The 19,784-nt window shown below is 46.0% G+C and overlaps 1 protein-coding gene and 1 long non-coding RNA gene across 6 annotated transcripts in view; one reads left to right on the top strand and one right to left on the bottom strand.

Annotated features, from left to right (window-relative positions):
* The window catches only part of MARCHF3 (membrane associated ring-CH-type finger 3), a 151,867-nt gene that overhangs the window by 97,990 nt on the left and 34,093 nt on the right, over positions 1-19,784 (bottom strand). The window lies entirely within an intron of this gene.
* Positions 1-19,784, top strand: part of LOC102900144 — a 135,824-nt gene that overhangs the window by 87,513 nt on the left and 28,527 nt on the right. For all 4 annotated transcript variants that reach the window (XR_006598571.1, XR_006598559.1, XR_006598550.1 and 1 more), the window contains 2 exons: positions 4,702-4,797; positions 8,454-8,609. This is a non-coding gene — a long non-coding RNA (uncharacterized LOC102900144). The remainder of the gene's footprint in view (positions 1-4,701; positions 4,798-8,453; positions 8,610-19,784) is intronic.

A 19,784-nucleotide genomic window follows, 5' to 3' on the forward strand; every position in this document is an offset into this window, starting at 1 on the left:
ATTTTAAAATCTTCATCAACAGTCTGATTTCAGGTTCCAAGGGTACGGTTATTTTTCCAAATGCCATTTGGTCACTTGGAAGAGTTTCCGGATTTCGATAAAAATAGCAGGGATCATCTAAATTGCATTGTTTTTCTTACTTTTTTTTTTTTGATATTTGCTCTTACTCCATGCATGTAGACATCGACAGTGGTTAGGAATGCTATTCAGGAACATCTCCTGTGTTTGTGATAATGGATTTGACCTGTGGCCAAATGGTACTCGTGAGAGATGTGGTTGTGACTTTGACAGATTGAGCCAAAGTTATATTCTGATGAACTGCAAAGGAATTTTATCAGTCCCAGGATGTCGGCCAGCTGAATTTGACAAAGGAGTGACTTTCCAAAATGTCCTGAGCAATTCATGTTTATTCCGTCACCTCTATTTCCAGCGTTGTCAAAGGTCAGCTAAAAACTTCATTTCCCTAGTTTCTGCCATTTTCAGGACCACAAGTTTAAACCTGAGAACCAAATGTTAAGCTGTGTTCCTGCCTCTTACAAATCAGCAAGAACAGAGCTCAGCAAGCAGAGGGGAGTTTACAATTTTGCTGATGCCATAGAGACAGAATGAGACCTCAGCTTGTTTGGCTATTCAGTAGAGAAGGTAAGTAGAAAATGTCTCTGTGGGTAAATCGCAGAGATTCAGGAACAGAGAAATCTGTCAGGCCAGCCGCAAGAATACGTTTTGCATTTAGGTCCTTAAAACAGTACTGGAAGTCAGCTAATTATTTTTTGAGACAAGTGGAACGTTTGCTTTGAGAAGAGCCAGAAGTGCTGTGCCAACCCAGTCAGTCTGCAGCATCCCTGCAGCTGGCTCGGCGGGGCTCTGCTCTACTGTCGTTTGCAAACTCCCAAGCCCTCTGTCTCCCAGACCACCCACAGGACGGATCTGGTATCCAGCCCTTACCATGCTCCAAGGAGCAAGCACACGTTTTCTTTTAAACAGACTGCAAACCAACCCAAAGAAAAGTTACCTTAGTATCCCTATGTCCACAGGAGGAAATGTGTACGTAGCATTTTAATCCCAGTGAGTGATATTAGTCACTAGGCTTCTCGGGAGTTCGACGCTGTTATCCCTCCCCCACTTTTCTAAATTATAATGTCAATAACTGCATTTGCACAGAAATCGCCCTAACTGGGTAGCTACTTCATTAAATTATCACATGATTCCTATTTTATAGGTACAAAATACTTGATCTCAGTGAACTGGCGACTTTAGAAACTTAGGAGGCAAATTAGAGCAATTACTAATAAATTATACGTGTGGTAACTAACAATTTGTCTATCACCTAGAAATATGAGGAAAAAATGCCAGACTTCTTGTTCCTGCACAGCCCTTTTCATTTTTTCCCTTTCCAATACCAAAAGCTTGGATTATCCACACCGGTTCCGCCAAGACTGCTGTTGCTTTCCAGAGTCCAACGTTCGTAACACGAAGTTAGGAACACAACGGCGGGATCTGCAATCTGTTTGGGGTGGAGGGTGTGACTGCTTCAAATTAAAAACAAAAAAATAAAGGGGAAAAAAAAAACCCACCCTAAGCCAAGAAGTGAGTTTCACATCAGCTTTCCCTAAGTAAGTTCGCAGAGGAAATAATGGCCAGGAGGCAGGGGCAAAAATTCTCCTCGCTCATGATCACCATTCACCATCGCTACTATGTGGTGTTTCTGGGAGAGGCAGTTTGATGGCATTAGAGGAAGTTCTGTGTTATAAATCATCTGTAGTTCTGGGGGAGGAGGTGCGATTAGGTCAATTAACAAGATGATATCTTTCTCTTCTTTCGTGCTTGTCTCATCCAGCCCCCGGGTGTGCTGTTCCACATGAAAGGCATTGATGTCATTCATTAATTGTAGGTCAGGTTCCCCTATCAGCATCTTCCTCCCACCTGGTACAGCCTTACCATCATCCACTCACATCCCCAGCCGGTTTCAACTTCTTGTTTTCTTTTTAAGTTTATTTCTTTTGGGGGGGGGGGGGAAGAGCAGAGACAGAGGGAGAGAGAGAATCCCCAGCAGTCTCCGAACTGTCAGCATGGAGCCCAACATGTAGCCTGATCTCACGAACCGTGAGATCATGACCTGAGCCCAAACCAAGAGTCGGAATCTCAACCGACTGAGCCACCCAGGCGTCCCTGGTTTCATTTTCTGTGGCTGCTGTAAAAATCCTAAGTGCGGCAAGAGAGGCCTTTACAACCGTTTGCTTGAATTCGTCCTCACTGGCCTCTTGTACGAATGAGGAGAGAAAAAAAAAAGTATCCTGATCTTGGGGAAAAGAGGTCCAATGTCTAGGATCTAGATGTTGGGACAAGATGTAAAAAAAATATAATAATAATAATGCTGGAAAAAGACCTGTAGATTTAAAAAGTTTTAGCTACCAATCGCAAATACCCTCCAGCAGTGGAGAAAATTTGTTTTCTGCATGATTTATACACTGCATTTCCCCCTTATACCCAGCAAAAATTAGATACTTATTTCTCTACATTTCATGATGTCAGTTTTCAAATATATTCTTTTTTACACTGAGTATAAGTATTTGTTTATAATCCATAGTTACACATTTTACTGGAAAATTTCATTATTTTTTCCCCCATACTCTTTCTTTAGTTATTTGTGCCACCTGCCTGGGTATAGGTAGATGTCACCATGTCATCATGTCTCCCTGGAGAGTCACATGGGCAAAGAGCTCCCTTGAGATGTTAGGGAGAATAAAGAGTAATCACACTCATTGTTTTCTACTAGTACAATGAGCAGAGTTTAACAAGAGCAACCTCCTGGGAATTGCAAACACCTTTCTAAATAACCAGGGATGGTGTGCTTTCACAACCTGACCTGCATAGTTCTGCAGGCTCCCAGGGGAGGGGGCAGGGGCGTGGGGCGGGGTGGGGGGCGGGCGGTGACTGCCCTGTGCCCACAGACTTGCGTGTTGGGTCACACTAACTGGGTGAGTCAACACATCCTGCGGCAGCCTGTCATTTGTGGGGGCCTGAGCAGGTGCAGCCCAGTGGAATCCCACTCCTCTGGGGATCGTGCCAGGCGAAGCAAGCGAGAGGCAGCACGGCTTTCACCTGCAGGGGATGCGCGTGCAAAGCTGGCGGCCCCGTAGGTCCTGCCCGTCCTGATTCCAGCGGAGACTCAGCCTCTCACCCCCCTCAGACACTCAGCTAGACAATCCCAGGAGCTCGGAAGGCAGCACAGGGAGTTGGGGGGAAACCGTCCTTAACTCTCACACCCCGTTTGCCTAAAATGCATCGTGATGACCCCACTCAGTTCAGCAGTGCTAGAAATAAAAATGTTCGAGTGTGGGGCACCTGGGTGGCCCAGTCAGTTAAGCGTCCGACTTGGGCTCAGGTCACGATCTCACAGGTAGAAGGCTGGTGAGCTCCAGTCCCGCGTCCGGCTCTGTGCTGACCGCCCCCCCCCCCCCCCCAGCCTTCTTTGGATTCTCTCTCTCTGCCCCTCCCCCACTTGCACTCTCTCTCCCCAAAACAACATTGAAAGCAATGTTTTTGAATTATTGCTTCTGCAACTATAAAGTAGTAAATTCTGTCTATTGGAATATACGTCACACAGTTTTGTAGTTCCTCACTATGTAGAACTGCCCAAGGCGATGGCCGGCAACATTATCTAAAAACCTTCATTATAATCTAGGGGCAGAAGAATGCCTCATACTACAAAGCAAACTGTTTTTTAAGGTGGGGGACCCTCCTCCCAAGAGGGTCTGATTGCTGACGACGATGGTCCAGGCCCCTGGCTCCCACCTTCCTCTGTCAAGGCTACGCCTAGCTGAGGGGAAAAAAGTCTGAAGTCACCACCGAAGGAGGTATAAGCCTCACCAGTCTTTTTGGCTAAAAGAGCATCTTGATTTTCTCCACATTTTGGCTTTGTTGTTCTTTGGATAATCAGAGGAGGAGGGTAACATAAGCAACCTTTTCATAATACTCTTGCTCTTGTATTTTGTTCAGAACTCACCACGGAAATGATTAAGAGCCTTAACTGGGGGTTTTCGCATCAAAATCAAAGGTGGCATATTTCAGTCTTTCGCATATTGATCAAAGGTGGCAACTTTCTAGCCATGTTCATGTGATGAGCTCATTTAAAAATAGATTAGGAGGAGTCCTGACCACGATTTCAGATCACCATATGACACATGGAAATGGTAGCTATTTGGACAGTAAGAAAACAGGTGTTTTTTTTTTTTTTTTTTCTGTAACCTACACTCGTTTTTATATATTCTGTCACAGTCTGGGCACGACTTTATCCCAATAAGTTCATTTTTATCAATGACTTAAAAGCCTTAACAAAGGGGAGCCTGGGTGGCTCAGCCCATGAAGCATCTGGCTCTTGATTTTGGCTCAGGTGATGATCTCATGGTTCATGAGACTGAGCCCCGAGTCAGGCTTTGTGCTGACAGTAAGGAGCCTGCTTGGGATTCTCTCTCTTTCCTCTCTCTGCTCCTCCCCGACGCACGCCCTCTCTCTCCCTCAAAATAACCAAATAAACTTGAAAACTTAGTGACAAGTTAAGTTGCACGTGATACCTGAAGTCATCTGGCTAACACAGTCCTACTGAAATCTTTCAACGTAGAATACAGCAGTCTCATAGTGAAACCTGACTACCACACTTTCGTGTTTTCCCACATGTAAGTTCAAGTTATGTTTTCACAGGTATAATATTCTGGTGAAGTTATACGAGAAGCTCCAGCTTGGGATCATATTTCCTCATCAGCCAGACATCCTGGGATGCTGATTGCTAGCCTGGAGGTACACAGAACATGGGGATGGGGAAGGCATTCTCCTGGGTCTAGGCAGAGCAAAGTGTGTTCACAGACCAGTGTGAAGGGCAGGAGGCTTTTAGACAGTGGGTCAGGATCCGCGTGGGTAAAGTTAAAACCCAGAACAGCTGTACTGGCTAAAACTCATGGTTCAAAAGTCAACCTTCACGTGGAAGCACTTGAATCAAGGGAATGTAAGGATCATTAAATAAGATCGGTCTTCTCTAAATGGAAAATGTACCTCATTTTCTCTCCATGCCACGTCATGTCCCCTACAGGCATGTCCCTATGTGTCTTTTGGTTCCTTTTACTCCCTGGGGAGTGGCCTGCTATTCTTACGTCTCTTTCTTTCTCTGGTGAATCCCCAGGGAGATGCTAAAAAAAAAAAAAAAAAAAAAAAAATCCTTCAATCAGGGGCCCACGGTCTTTTCTGTTTCTTTCCCTTCAAATAACTTTCTCGTACTTTCTTCTCCTTTGTCATCCAGGGAATGACAAATGAAAATGCTACCCCTCTACATTCATGGGGCTGAGACACACGTTCTTAACTCTTTTTTTCTTTCTGCTCACGATACATTGCCGATAGGTCCCTTCCTGGTTACGTCTGGGTGTCCACACCTCAGTGCGGGGTAGCTTGTGGGTAAAATTACCCAGAGCTCAGTGGGGCTTGGGGACAAAACCTTATGTGACTCAGTCCATTTTGTTTTGTATTTTGCCAGCGTCTTCCCTTGGACACCCGCTCCCTTCTCGCTAGTTCGCCCTGCTTTCAAGTCCATGCCCGAGTTCCGTTGTTCCTTAGCTCCTCCACTGCTTGTGGTCCAGCTCGACTCCCTTTGCTTTGGGTCAGAGCTTGTGGAGACATCTGACCCATGTCAGGGGATTCAGCCCACTGGTGGTGATTGCTGCTGGCCGTTTACACAGGTGTCCCCTGGCTCCTCATTCCCTCGGGGCATCCCTGTCCCCAGCCCTGGGCAGCATGGGGAACACACCCATCCACCCCTTTGCCTGCTCACCCAGCAGGTGCTCGGGAGTGTGCCTGTGTGACAGCTTTCCTGACTGCGCTTACCCTCCACTGGCGCAGATTTACTTCTGGTCTCATCCTCTAAGGCAGGTCCCAGAAGCTTTTTTAAGAGGAAGGAAGGTCTGTGTGTTCGAGTGACGATGCCTACCATAAACACCCTGTTATCTGGCCATATTCAGAGGCAGGGGGTTGGTTTATCAGCCGTGACCAGGCTGGCACCCCACCCAACATAATCAGCACGTGTGCATGTAACAGTGGGGCTCTGCTTTGGGTGTGAGAAAAATGGGCAGATACCAGGGTGCTGTGGGGTTCACACGAGGTCACACTGCCGAGGACAGTCTCAGTGTGCAATGTTTCTTGGATGAGGCCGGCAAGTCATGGCTGTTTTTAGTTGTGGATTCTATAATCGATCACTTTCCCCTCTTTGCATTGGCTGCTGGAAAGCTTAGTGCTAAACCTGAAGGATGCCTGGTTTGCATGAGTTTGAATGGATTTTTTTTTAAATGTTTATTTATTTTTTGACAGAGAGAGAGAGAGACAGAGCATGAGCGGGGGAGGGGCAGCAAGAGAGGGAGACATAGACTCCAAAGCAGGCTCCAAGCTCTGAGCTGTCAGCGCAGAGCCCGACGCGGGGCTCGAACTCACTAGCTGTGAGATCATGACCTGGGCCAAAGTTGGATGCCCAACCGACTGAGCCACGCAGGTGCCCCAATTTGAACGGATGTTTATGAGTGAATTTGAATGAATTTTTATAATACCCTTACTTACTCACCAGTCCATTTTATGTATTTTTTTTAAAACCTTTTTTTTTTTTTTTTTTTTTGAGAGAGAGAGAGAGAGAGAGCACGGAAACCGGGGAGAGGGGCAGAAGGAGAGATAGAATCTGAAGTAGGCTCCACACTCAGTGCAGAGCCCAATGCGGGGCTCCATCCCACAGCCCTGGGATCATGACCTGCGATGAAATCAAGAGTTGGACGCTCAACTGACTGAGCCATCCAGCGCCCCCATTTTATGTCTTTATCTTTGTTTTCTATTTTCCCTTCCCATCTGCCTATAAGTTCTATTTCTCTGCCACCCACCTTAAACCTTTACTGAATCAAGGTGGGACCATGAGTACACAAACATAAAAAACGAGGTAATCTTAGGAAAACAAAAATAGTCTCTTCTACACAATGGGTTGGGAGACAAATCCCTGGATAACAGTATCCACTAAACGTTGTAACGTACACATTCATGACACAGAAATACCGATTCCAGTAATTTATCCTACCCATACACAAGTGTGCGATATTTGTCGCACTGTTTGTAATGGGAAAAAGGAAAATAAAGTAAATTTCTGGGCATGGCTCAATGCATCATCCTGCATATATACAACGGCACACCGTGCGGCTGTCCAAAAATGAGAGATGAGTTTATGTGTTCTAACATCAAGGGTGCCGTCAAGGTAATAAGGGAAGAATGTCAGTTGTTGGTAGGGTGGGGGTGGGAGGAGAGGAAGATATGTTTGTGATTTAACTTCCTCCTAACCCCCCCACAAATAGCAGGAATACTAAGGAGGGCTTGTTGCTTGTTGGATGGTGTAAACAAAATTGTCATCCTCGGCGCGGAAGCTTTCTCATAATTCACCCGGTATTAAATAACAGGAATGAGGAAGCAAAATTGCAGAAGCTTAGGAGTTCCGTTCTCTGAATTAGCACAGGCTACAGAGTGGGTGAAGATAGAGGAAAGACCAGAGTCTGGCCTTTGAAAGAGAAAAGCTTCAGCAGGTGGGGGTTGTCTAGTGGGCATTTTGATGAGAAATGCAGTGAATTTTCACTCTGTCTCCCACACTCTAAGTAAAACCTACCTCCCCACCTCCCAGTACTTTTGCAATTGGATTTGTTTTGGAGGGAACGTGATAAAGTGCTGCATCCAACCTAAATGTCAGAGAGGCTCAAGGGCAGAGGTGGCCCAGAGTGACCACTGGCCCCATCTGGGTCACCAACAGATAATCAGGTCCCATGTGCAATTAGTTCTGTGCATACTGGGAACTACAGGTTGAAAACTAGGAAAAGACTGGAATATGGACAAAAGCCAATATGCCTAATCAACCCTATGCAAAAGCAGCGGTCCGGCTTAATAAATACTGAGATGAGTCCCCATACCCAAGATGACTTAGAGCTATTTAGATAAAAAGGGTTAAAGCACCGTAGGAGAGAAGATAATTCCGGAACATAGCATGTATCACAGTAGCTGCTGGGGCGCGTGGATGGCTCAGTCGGTTAAGCGTCTGACTTAGGCTCAGGGCATGATCTCGCGGTTTGTGAGTTCGATCCCCGCCTCATGCTCTGTGCTGACAGCTCGGAGACAGGAGCCTGCTTCGGATTCTTTGTCTCCCCCTCTCTCTCCCCCTCCCCTGCTTGCACACTCTCTCTCTCTCTCTCTCTCTCTCAAAAATAAATAAACATGAAAAAAATTTTTTTAAAAAGGAGTTGCAGTTACACACGTGAGAGATAGACAAAATGCTAGGTCTGACTGCATGAGTTGTAATAGGAATATTTTCTTCATCTGAAAAAAAAGAGTGATGTCGTGTCCATTAAAAATTGCTCTTACTGCCCATCTCACCTCTGCCCCTTGCCCTCACACAGAACCGCGCTGCCTGGCTATTCCTTCGTGAGACTCTTGCGTCTTCTGGAACTACCACTTCCGCATCCTGTGGGACCACCCCTCGTGAGGACCTACCCAATGGAGCAGGCCCCCTGAACATGCTTTAGGAACTGCCACACCCCTGGAATGTTATGCAAGTTAGTGTGTGTGTATACTTTTCTGGGGGGAAATGTACTGACTCACATATGGCCCCCTAAATACCAAGGACCTCTTACGTTAGAAGCCTGATAATGGAACTCCTAAAAAAAAAAAAAAAAAAAAAAAACCCAAAAAACTCATATTTCCAAGGCCTAGCACAAATCTTGGCAAACAGTTGGTACTTTAAAACACACACACACACACACACACACACACACACACACACAACTCACGATGATTGAGAATACAGAATATGCCAGGTGCAGAAAGGTTTATTATTGTGACCCTTTATATGTGGGGAAAATGAAGTCCTACTTGCGGATCCTTGTTGTGAGACTTTAAACCCTCGAGGTTGGTCCCTCTGTATAGATGCTATTAAATGACTGAATTACTGAATAAGATGACGAGTGGCAGCTACTAATACCTCCACAGTGCAGGTAAGGAAACTGAGGTAGCAGCACGGAGAGAGGGGAGTTGTGTCACACAGCCGTGTTACCTGTCTTCCAGCTAAGTGTGCTGTTCCTTACGGTCTCTGGGTTTGATACAGTGGTTATTTCTCTTGGACATGAGAGTGAAGTCCTGTACCCTAAACTGAACTCATTTCACCCATCTCTGAATTGAGGACTCTGGCATGTGTGGGAGAATCTTGTTCATCAGTAGGTGACACTTCACACTGGCAGGGACCGCGTCACCACGGACGTCTGGTCCGGAGCACAGAGCTACCCCTTGGCCTCACCACACTGTATGCCTTGAGAATGTGGGCCTGGGATCACCAGAACTTCAGAATTTTAAGAGAAACCAGAAACGTAGATTTTTAAGCGGAATGTCCTGAGTTTTACAGGTTGACAACTCACACATTTCTTGAAAACACAGTAAAGGCCAAACAAAATACATCATCTGAGGCTGGGTGGGCCCGTGGGCCACTAGTTGACAAACGAAACTTTCATTCGGCGAACGTCCAGAGTGATCTTCTGGCCCAGCCAGGCAGATAAAGTACGTGGAGGAGAGGAGAAATTACTATTGTCAGTTTGGCAGCCTGTTAGCATCTTTACTGAAAGGTCTGGCGGGGGGGGGGGGGGGGGGGGGGGTGGTTGAAAGAGAGTCTGAAGTTGTTTTGAGACTATCTGTGGATTTGAAATAAGCTCTCCGTGGCCCCGAACTGAAAATCCGGGGCGGGTAGGACCAGTTGTGCGTGACTCTCTCCCTGAAGCTACCAGTCAAGCTTTTCTGCTGCACAAAGAACTGTTCCAGTGCGCAGCGACACATGACTTCAGCATTCTTCAAGCGGTTGTTCGAGCGCAGTGCCCTGCTGAATGTGCAGAAAAATCCCCGACTCGCCGCATGTCTTCTTGCACTGCGTGTGCTTCTGCGGGGCGGCAAATCAGCCTCCAGCCGTGAACAAATGACTTCTTCCAGGATTGCTCTGGATAGTTCGCTGTCCACTGAGAAAGAAAAGCTTCTCAAAAGAATGGAACTTCTCCTAACAGGAGGCCCCTACTTTGCCTTTTACTCTGTCAAGCAAGGCTGTGCAGAAGGCCGAATAAATGCGGACCCGTTTGGGGATCCGCGACTCTGGCACATGAGCATCTGGGGCCCAGAGCCCACTTCCCCGACAGTACAGCCTCAGGAGCTTCTGATGGCGAAAGCCAGGCAGAGGCATAATTTAGAAGGGGAGATGTTTCAGAATTGGTTTCCGCTCCAGCTGTAGGAATTGTATGTGGAGAAAACTTCCTGGAGACCCCTTTGCTTTAAATACGTTAGTAAAATGGATACGGAGTATTAATGTCCTTCGCAAGGCGTTGGGAAGTAACACTAAACGCCGTTCCCTTTCAACTGAAGGTGCCGTATACGTGTTTAGTTTGGAGAGGGATCCGTGCTTGCGTATGCACAGTTTTCCTCCCGCCATACCAACAAACTGGGGATTTTCCAGCCCCCTTTCTTTAAACAACCACCAGAGAAAACATCACATCTGATACGTAAGCCAACGGTAACAGAGTGCTAAAGTGTGGACAGCATCAAATATTATGTTTGGAGTGAGGCTTCCTTCTGCACAGGCTGCCAGGCAGGCTCATTTTACTTGTATAAGAACACTTTACTTGACTACTATGGTATTTAGAAGCCCTGGCCTGGAGTCCTCCCAAAGTCTGCCGTGAAATAGCTAAGGCTGTTTCCAAACACTCCTTTCTACTTTGGTTAACACTTTCCTCTCCTTTGAAGTCAGCTCGAAGGACTGCTTCAGGTTACCTCGAGTGTTTCGATACCCAGTTCCAACATGTCAGGAGGACAACCCAGCGATAATGAAACCTGGTGCCACTGTCCAAACATCTGTGCTGTTCAGGCTTAAAAACTGTGGACCAAGATCAAATGCATACTTTTTTCATTAAAAAAATTTTTTTAAATTTTATTTTTGAGAGAGAGAGAGAGACAGAGAGACAGAGAGAGACAGAGACAGCGAGAGAAAGCATGTGAGTGAGCGGGGGGGGGGGGGGGGCGAGCGAGGTGGGGGGGACAGAGAATCCGAAGAGGGCTCGATGCTGATGTGAGGCTCGAACTCATGAACCATGAGATCATGAGCTGAGCTGAAGTCAGATGCTTAACCAACTGAGCCATCCAGGTGCCCCTCAAATGCATATTTTAATGCAAATCCGAAAGAAAGAACCTGTGTTCAGTTTTTCCTTTTCTAGCCCAGTTTTTAAATACCCAAATATAGAAGAACCTGTATGTTAGAGGCCAGGTGAGAATGGTTCCCACAGGGAACAAACAAGGCACAAACGATCATGAGCTTTTTCTCTACTGCATATAAATGCGGTTCTTGAGATAGAGAATCTAATTATTCCTTAAACTGCCCTCCCATGTCCTAATTTACAGGATTTTGTTTCTTGTCCTGACAGTTAAGGTAACCTATGAAGGGGGAGCTGGATAAAGGGTGTGTTGACTCTGCATAAGGAGTCAAGGTGCCCACATCAAATTAAAGGTTGGATATAACTTGTAATTTTATTTTGGATTTTATTTTTGGTCGAGTAAATAATGACAGTTTGAGCGACATACATGTATACATACAGTAAAACCTGGGACTGTGAATAACTTGTTCTGTGAGTGTTCTGCAAGATGAGCAAATGCTTCTTTTAGATAAATTTTAACTTGATAAATGAGCAGTGTCTTGCAATAAAATAGCACGTGATGCCGAACATCACGTGATCACAACTGAGCCAATGGTTCTTCTCTCTCTCTCTCTCTCTCCCTGCGGGATTGTGGGTGATCTTCTCCCATACTCAGATGCTCGGTTGCAGGCCATGGTGTTTGGCAGAAATCAGTGATTTTTCAGAATTTTGGAAGGTGCCTACAACTGGCACTGGTGTATTTTTTGTTACTTCAAAGCACCTATGGACAGTCCTTTGCCTTTCCCTATAAGAGTAAGTTTAGGAATGCTTTGCTTCATTCTGGGTCACGGGATAGGTTCCTTGTTAAAGGTGCACCAAAAGAAAACGATTCCATTGAGCCAACAGATAGAAGTGATTCCGTTAGTGATAGTGAAAGTTGTCCTACACGATAACCCTCCTCTCTCCTGTCTCCCTCACACCAGCCACAAAGGGTTTCAAAGGTTAAGTGCAGGCTAATTTATTTTTCCTTTTATTTTGTATTTTCTTTATTATTTCTTTATGTATTTGTTTATTATTTTGTATTATAGTATTTGTATTTCTTTATTATTTTGTATTATTTTGTATTTTGTATAATCATTTTTACATGAGTGTTTTTGGGTTGTGGAATGAATTATCTGAGTTTCCGTTATTTCTTATGGGGAAATTCGCTTTGATAGACAGGTGCTTTGGATTGCAAGCATGTTTCTGGAACGAATTACGCTCGCAAACCAAGGTTTTACTGTATACCGTTATTTTTTAATTGAGATATAATTCATCTGCCACATGATTCACCCATTGGAAATGGGTTTTAGTATATTCCCAGAGTTGTGTAACCACCCCCGGAATCAATTTTAGAAACTTGTCACTCCCAAAAGAGACTGCATACCATTAGCAGCCACCCCCCACTCCTCTCTTCCCACAGCCCCTGGAAACCGCAAATCTACTTTCTGTCACTATGGATTTGCGTACTGTGGACATTTTATACCAGTGGTGTCACATACTATGTGGCTCTTCCAGTCCGTTTTTGTCACTTAGCACGTTTTCAAGAGAGAGATATGTATACACACAGACACAAGAGCACCGTCTGACGGCTCCAGGAGGACCCGGGCGGTTCTTGCCGTTCACCTTCTCCCCTTCTTTGGGGCGTTCACATCCCATCTGCACGCGTTTGGGAAAGTGAGTGAGTCCTGCTGCGTCTCACGACAAATCTCCACTTGCCAGTGGCCGTCTCTGTGCCAACTTCTTGTAAAACCTCACACTCAACGTGTGCAACACGCTCTCAGCATCTTCCCTCTACACTTTTCCTCCTCGTCCCAGGATAATGGAGAGACAGGCTGTCCTCTTAGTGCTCGAGGGGACGCTGAGTGCTCAGCAGCTCTTCCCTGGGTGGCCGGGACCGCACCAAGAGGTTCTGACTTCCTCGTCTGCAAGTCCCCCAGATGATTCTAAAGTCTAGTTCTGGGATCTAACAGACTGCCGCAATGGCACGTGTCGTAGACCAAGCAGGGGTTCTTACATCCGGAGACCTGGCTTCCAACCTCCTTCTACCGAAGGTTAGCTGCGCTACCTAGGGCACCTCAATGGTCTACCCTCCATTTCGCCATCTGTAACATGGGCTAACTAAATACGCCTTCATTGAAATGTTCTGAGTGTTAATTAAATCAGATATGAAGTACAAAGCAGAGGGCCTGGCACAGAGAAGTTCCTCAGAAAGTAGGGGGCGGAGAGGGTGTACATGCCTTGTTCTGAATTGTCTTTGTCACATCGCTAATATGGCTGGGTGACAACTAAGAACCAGTGTGTTTGAGTCCTTTTGTGAAAGGAGAAACGACCTCCCTGGCTGAGGGGAGTCCAGACCTTACAGGAGCACAGCCAGATGTCAACATTTTGTGCTGTTTTAGTTTCTTTATTATTACTATCCTGAAAGGTTTTTTTTTTTTTTTATTCTGAGGGAGGGGAGGGGCAGAGATAGAAGAGAGAGAGAATCCCAAGCAGGCTCCACACTGTCAGCGCAGAGCCTGATGTGGGGCTCTGTCTCACAACTGTGAGATCACATGACCTGAGCCGAAATCAAGAGTTGTTTTGTTTTTATTCATTATTAATTAATTAATTCATATGTTTATTTATTTTAGAGAGTGAGTGGGGAAGGAGCAGGGAGAGAAAGTGGGAGAGAGAGGATCCTTAGCGGGCTCTGTGCTGACAGCAGACAGCCTGATGTGGGGCTTGAACTCATGAACAGTGAGATCGTGACCTGAGCCAAAATCAAGAGTCTTAACTGACTGAGCCACCCAGGCATCCCTGTTTTAGTTTCTTTCAATGGAGGAAGGGGTGGGGGCACCTGGGTGGCTCAGTCAGTCAAGTGTCTGACTTCGGCTCAGGTCACGATCTCACGGTTCGTGGGTTCAGGACTCACGTTGGGTTCTGTGCTGACAGCTCACAGCCTGGAGCCTGCTTTGGATTCTGTGTCTCCTTCTCTCCCTGCCCCTCCCCTGCTCGGGTTCTGTGTCTCTGTCTCAAAAATAAATAAAAACATTTAAAAATTAAAAAAAAAAAAGATAATTACATGGAAGAAGGACTTGTGGTCAGAAGTTGGGAGAGCTCAATGTGCTATGTGACAGGAGGACGCTTCCACTGTGTCCACATGGGTTTAGGCTGTTCTTGACAGTCTGTTCACACAGCCAGCTAAACACCGATCATAATGTTTCCCCCTCCCCAAAACTCTTTGGACAGATTAGACGGAGACATCTGGTAGCAGTGGGCCCTAGGATACTTTGCAAAGTCTCATCGACAATTCTTAACCGTGAGAAGGGCTTCCGGTGGGGTTAGCCGTGCACGCCTGCATTATCTCTCCTCTGCAGGAGGACCAAGGGATCGGGAAACATGCAGAAGAATCATATGGCTGGATTGCACGCATAATGCCCAGCAGTTGCTCCACACCCTTAGAGGGACTTTGGCTTCCCCAGAGAGCTGCTCGTTTTTCAGTAACAAAGGGACAGATGATCCCTTCTGAAAAGTTGGCCTCAGGATGGGAGGGAAGGGGTAGGTGAGAGATCTGGCAGGGCCGTGGTGTGCCCATCCCTATCTGAGGACAGGAACTAGCCCTCTGCCCCAGACCCGGCTCTCGAGTCTGTGAGGCCACAGGCCGGTCACTTCCTCGGCTCAGGATCGTGTATCAGAAACAGCAACGCGGCAGCTCAGAACTCCGACTTAGGGCAGGGATCTAAATATGGGAGGGCTCGAATTCTCTGTTTTGGGTATCAGCAAAGACTATCGGAAGTGTCAGCAGGCTGAGAATGCAGACCTCGTGGGGAGCTAACTTTGGACTTGGAACGGCAGTTCACTCAGGGCCCCAAATCCACCCTCTCTGCCAACGTGATTTATGATGCCAGCTCAGCCCACTGAAGCTCAAATGGTCAAGGAGTCATGTCCCTCAACTTACGTTCCATTTGTGCCTCCTGCACCTCCAGACACCTCACGGGCAGCAAATCAGTAGGAGCACAGGATGCAGAGGTTCTCTTAGAAGAGGCCTAACGTAAAGCCAAGACCCAAACCAGAAGAAAGCACTGAAAATCTGTGTGACTTTACCTTTTTTCCTATCTTTTTATCTGTGTCCACCTTCCTTGAGGGTTTGCATATTTAATCGGTGTTGGCTATTTTTTTTTTTTTTGCCAATTCTTTTTTTTATTTAAAACAAATTTTTTTTTTAATATATTTTTTTCAACGTTTATTTTATTTTTGGGACAGAGAGAGACAGAGCATGAACGGGGGAGGGGCAGAGAGAGAGGGAGACACAGAATCGGAAACAGGCTCCAGGCTCCGAGCCATCAGCCCAGAGCCTGACGCGGGGCTCGAACTCACGGACCGCGAGATCGTGACCTGGCTGAAGTCGGACGCTTAACCGACTGCGCCACCCAGGCGCCCCAAAACAAATTTTTTTTTAACATTTATTTATTTTTGAGACAGCGAGAGACAGAGCATGAACGGGGGAGGGTCAGAGAGAGAGGGAGACACAGAATCTGAAACAGGCTCCAGGCTCTAAGCTGTCAGCTCAGAGCCCGACGCGGGGCTCGAACCCACGGACAGTGAGATGGTGACCTGAGCCGAAGTCGGACGCTTAACCGACGGAGCCACCCAGGCGCCTTTTTTGCCAATTCTAACAGCAAAAAGTTGATCAGAAAATCTGAAACCTGGGGGTGCCTGGGTGACTCAGCTGGTTAAGCATCTGAGTCTTGATTTTGCTCCAGGTCATGATCTCCCAGTCTGAGTTCGAGGCTCCTGTCACCTGCTTGGGATACTCTCTCTCTCTTTCTCTCTCTCTAAATAAATAAACTTAAAAGACAGAGAGAGAGAGAGAGAGAGAGAATGGGAAACCCGCTATCATGTGACAGGGAGAGAGACAGAGGTTATTTAGATGAGGCTGAAGCAGGGTAAGACCTGCTTGCATCCAGGTGCCTTTGGATGGAACTATACCATGTTCGTGTGGGCCCTGCAGTTTTAGGGGGCTGGAAGGGAAGAAACTGCCAGGGTTTCTCAAGGCATGGGGATGCTATCCGTCTTTTGAGTGATGCGATTCCCTAAGAAGGGAGTGTGTCACCCTCTAGGGAGGGCAGTGGCTCTGCGATGGGCCAGGTACACGGATGGGGGGGGGGGCAGACAGGAGGTTGAGGAAAAATGGTGGACCTCCATATTCAGAAAAGAGGCTCCAGAACAAACAAAAACCGGAGCGACGTTGCTTGGGAAAGAAACAGGACAGGAACACCTTCCATGCCAGGACAGGGGGATGTGGGAAGGAATGAGACAAGCCCAGCAGAGGTGAGGCCCAGCCCAGGGGCAGCACACTGGAAAGTTCCGGAGGTAAAGCCCAGTGGGTCCGGGAGGCTGACCGGGGAACCAGCCGGGACACAGGCTGTGGCTCCAGGGCCTGCTGGCTCATTGCCAGAGCCCTGCCCAGGCCTCAAGTGAAAACAGAATGATCTGGCAGGAGTGCAGGGCCACTGAGAGCCAGTCAAGGTTCTTAAACCTTTTTGGGTCATGGGTCCCTTTTAGGATCTGAGGAAAACTACAGAGCCACTCCCCTCGAAAGCACACTTCAGCTTCACATTATTCCCCCTTCACTTCCGGGGCTTCAGGGGTCCCTGAAGGCCAGGTCACACACTGGAGCTTATGACGTCCGGGCCCAAAGGATGCTCCCATGCACTGAGAGAAGAGGAGTGATAACAGGAAATACTTGAAGGATTGTTTAATCCTTTAAACCTCTGGCAAATTGAGTGGAATCAGATGAGACCTGCCCTGATGAAACTGGTCTGAATAATACATAAAATGCAGTTAAGATGAGCGAGGCATTTAAGCTTTCGATGTGTGTGCAAGTCCAGTGGAATGACAGGGCCTGGTGGGGGGGGGGGGGGGAGAGGTCCCAGAAAAATTGAGGAAGAAAGAAAAATGGGGAAACCAAAGGTAGAGAGTGCGTGGCAAGGAAACTGTCCCCCTGTGTGCTGCTGGCTGGTGGCAGGAGAAGCTTGAGAACCATGGGAACGGCTCTGGGTCACGGGGCTTTGCTCTTGGGGACCACACGTGGGTTCTGTCACTTGCGTTTCATACTAAATCAAGACACGTGGTATTTCTTTAAAAAATATCACTATAGGTTTGTAACAGGGAGTCTGTACTTGTAATGATGACCTTTTTTTTTTTTTTTTAACAAGGCGGTTGGTGAAGTGCATCTTGGAAGGTATGGGAGAGAAAGGGTTGCAAGTCTGTTTGCTATTAGTAAATTATGTGATGGGTTTGATTTGATTTTTTAAAAATGTTATTTATTTTGAGACACAGAGAGCGTGTGCACATGCAGGAGAGCAGGGGATGGGCAGAGAGACAGAGGGAGAGAGAATCCCAAGCAGGCTTCGTGCTGTCATCAGCAAGGGGCCCAATGTGGGGCTTGATCTCATAAACCACGAGATCACGGCCGGAGTGAGCCAAAATCAGGAGTCGGATGCTTAACCAACCGGGACACCCAGGGGCCCCTGATTTCTGAAAAGATGCATCTTGGGAGGTGTGGGAGAGGAGTTGCACCTCCATTTGCTATCAGTAAATGATGTGTTAGGTTTAATTTGATGGTTTTATATTAAGACTAGAAGCATGTCTTTTTTGTACAGATGAATTTTCAGCAGTTGTAGGAAGGCTCAAATTCTGAAAACACAAAGGGGGTCTTGATTCTGTTTTTTAATGGCAGTGTAGTTGACATACAATTAGCTTCAGGTATACAACATAGTGATTCAACACTACATACATTAGGAAATGGTCACCACCATAAATCCACTACAGTCTGTCATTATACAGAGTTGTCATAGTATTATTAACTATATTCCCTATGCTGTTCAGTGTATCCTTGTGTCTTATTTATCAGTGGTCTTTGATTCTTTTTTTTTTTTTAATTTTTTAATGTTTATTTATTTTTGAAAGAGAGAGACAGAGTGTGAGCGGGCAAGAGGTAGAGAGTGGGAGACACAGAACCCAAAGCAGGCTTCAGGCTCTGAGCTGTCAGCACAGAGCATGACGTGGGGCTCAAACTCACTAACTGCGAGATCATAACCTGAGCTGAAGTCGGACGCTTAAGTGACTGAGCCCCCTGGGTGATCTAGTGGCCTTTGATTCTCAAACACACCTTTGCTGGGAGAGAGCCTAAAGCTGAGAGCAATTTTCATGGAGGACTATTTGGTCCATGGGTACAGAACACATACGGAAACAACAAGGTAGATTGTTCAAGGAAACTTAACTTCTTATAAAGAAAGGGATAGTTTAGCGTATTAGCAGAACATGACATGAATGTGAGTTCATTGCAAGCATATCTAACAGTAGTAGGATTTATAGAAATATGTTCATTGTCTAATGTTCCATAAGGATATGTAGAACATACTGTGATACATGCAAAATAAGGAGCATAAAATTAAGAATCAGAAGACTTGGACTCAGGCACGTTCAGCAACTGTCAGCTACATGGCCTCAGCAAATTATTTACCATTTCAGACACAGCCCAAGTATCCCTCCTATAAAATGAGACTTAAAAGTGCCTGCTCCCACCCTACCTGACAAGTACTATCAAATTTGAGGAATGAATGAACTATCATAAATTGAAGCATTTGAATCATACCATTATTATACAGAGCTAGAGAATGTTTTTAAAAACTTAAGCACGTTTAAAAAAAATTTTTGAGCACCTACTTGGGACAAAGCACCGTTCTAGGTGCTGTGAATTACAGAGGCGAGTAAGCCCTTCAAAGAGCTTTGTTTGTGATTTTGAAAATTAAAATAATAAAGTTACGGGTCAGACTGAAGGCTGAGGATTCATATCGTGAAGATTTTTCAAATATTCAAAGTTGGAAGGACCTACATCCAAACAAACAGGAAAATAAGCAATTTCCTTTGGAGAGGTCCTTTTAGATAAAGTAAATATTTGAAAAATTCCAAATAAGTACAATGCAGTAGACACCCCTAAGAATCAATATTGGAAATCTGTCTTGAGCAATATGTAAAGCAAATAAATACATGGGAGTTGAATCATGTGATGTTTTTGTTGCTGTTGTTTTTAATCTCAAAAGGACTGCTGACCTCTGCCTACACGCCTGTATTTAGGAGAGGCACTTGCAGGAGCAATCAGGTTTTCTTTACAAGTAAACTTTGGTTTCTACAAGTAGAAGACAGTAGAATGAATAGAAGCGCTTATCTCCTTAGACTGTAATAAAATGTTAACACAAAGGGGAGGGATGTAACTCGGATACAACTGGGAGAGGAGCATCAGGGGAAGAAGAAAGATTGCAACAAATTTCTGGAGGTCAAGGAGAGGCTGGCAAAGAGAACAGAACAGACGATGGTTAATTTTATGTGTGAACAGGGCTGTGGCGCTCAGGTGTTTGGGCAAACGCTAGTCTCTATGCTGCTGTGAAGGTATTCTGTAGATGGGATTACTATTTCTTATCATTTGACTTTAAGTAAAGGAGATTACCCTCCATAATTCGAGGGGTGGTGTGTGTGCCTGGGCGTGTT

Source organism: Felis catus, chromosome A1, assembly GCF_018350175.1.
Source record: "Felis catus isolate Fca126 chromosome A1, F.catus_Fca126_mat1.0, whole genome shotgun sequence".
NCBI lineage: Eukaryota > Metazoa > Chordata > Mammalia > Carnivora > Felidae > Felis > Felis catus.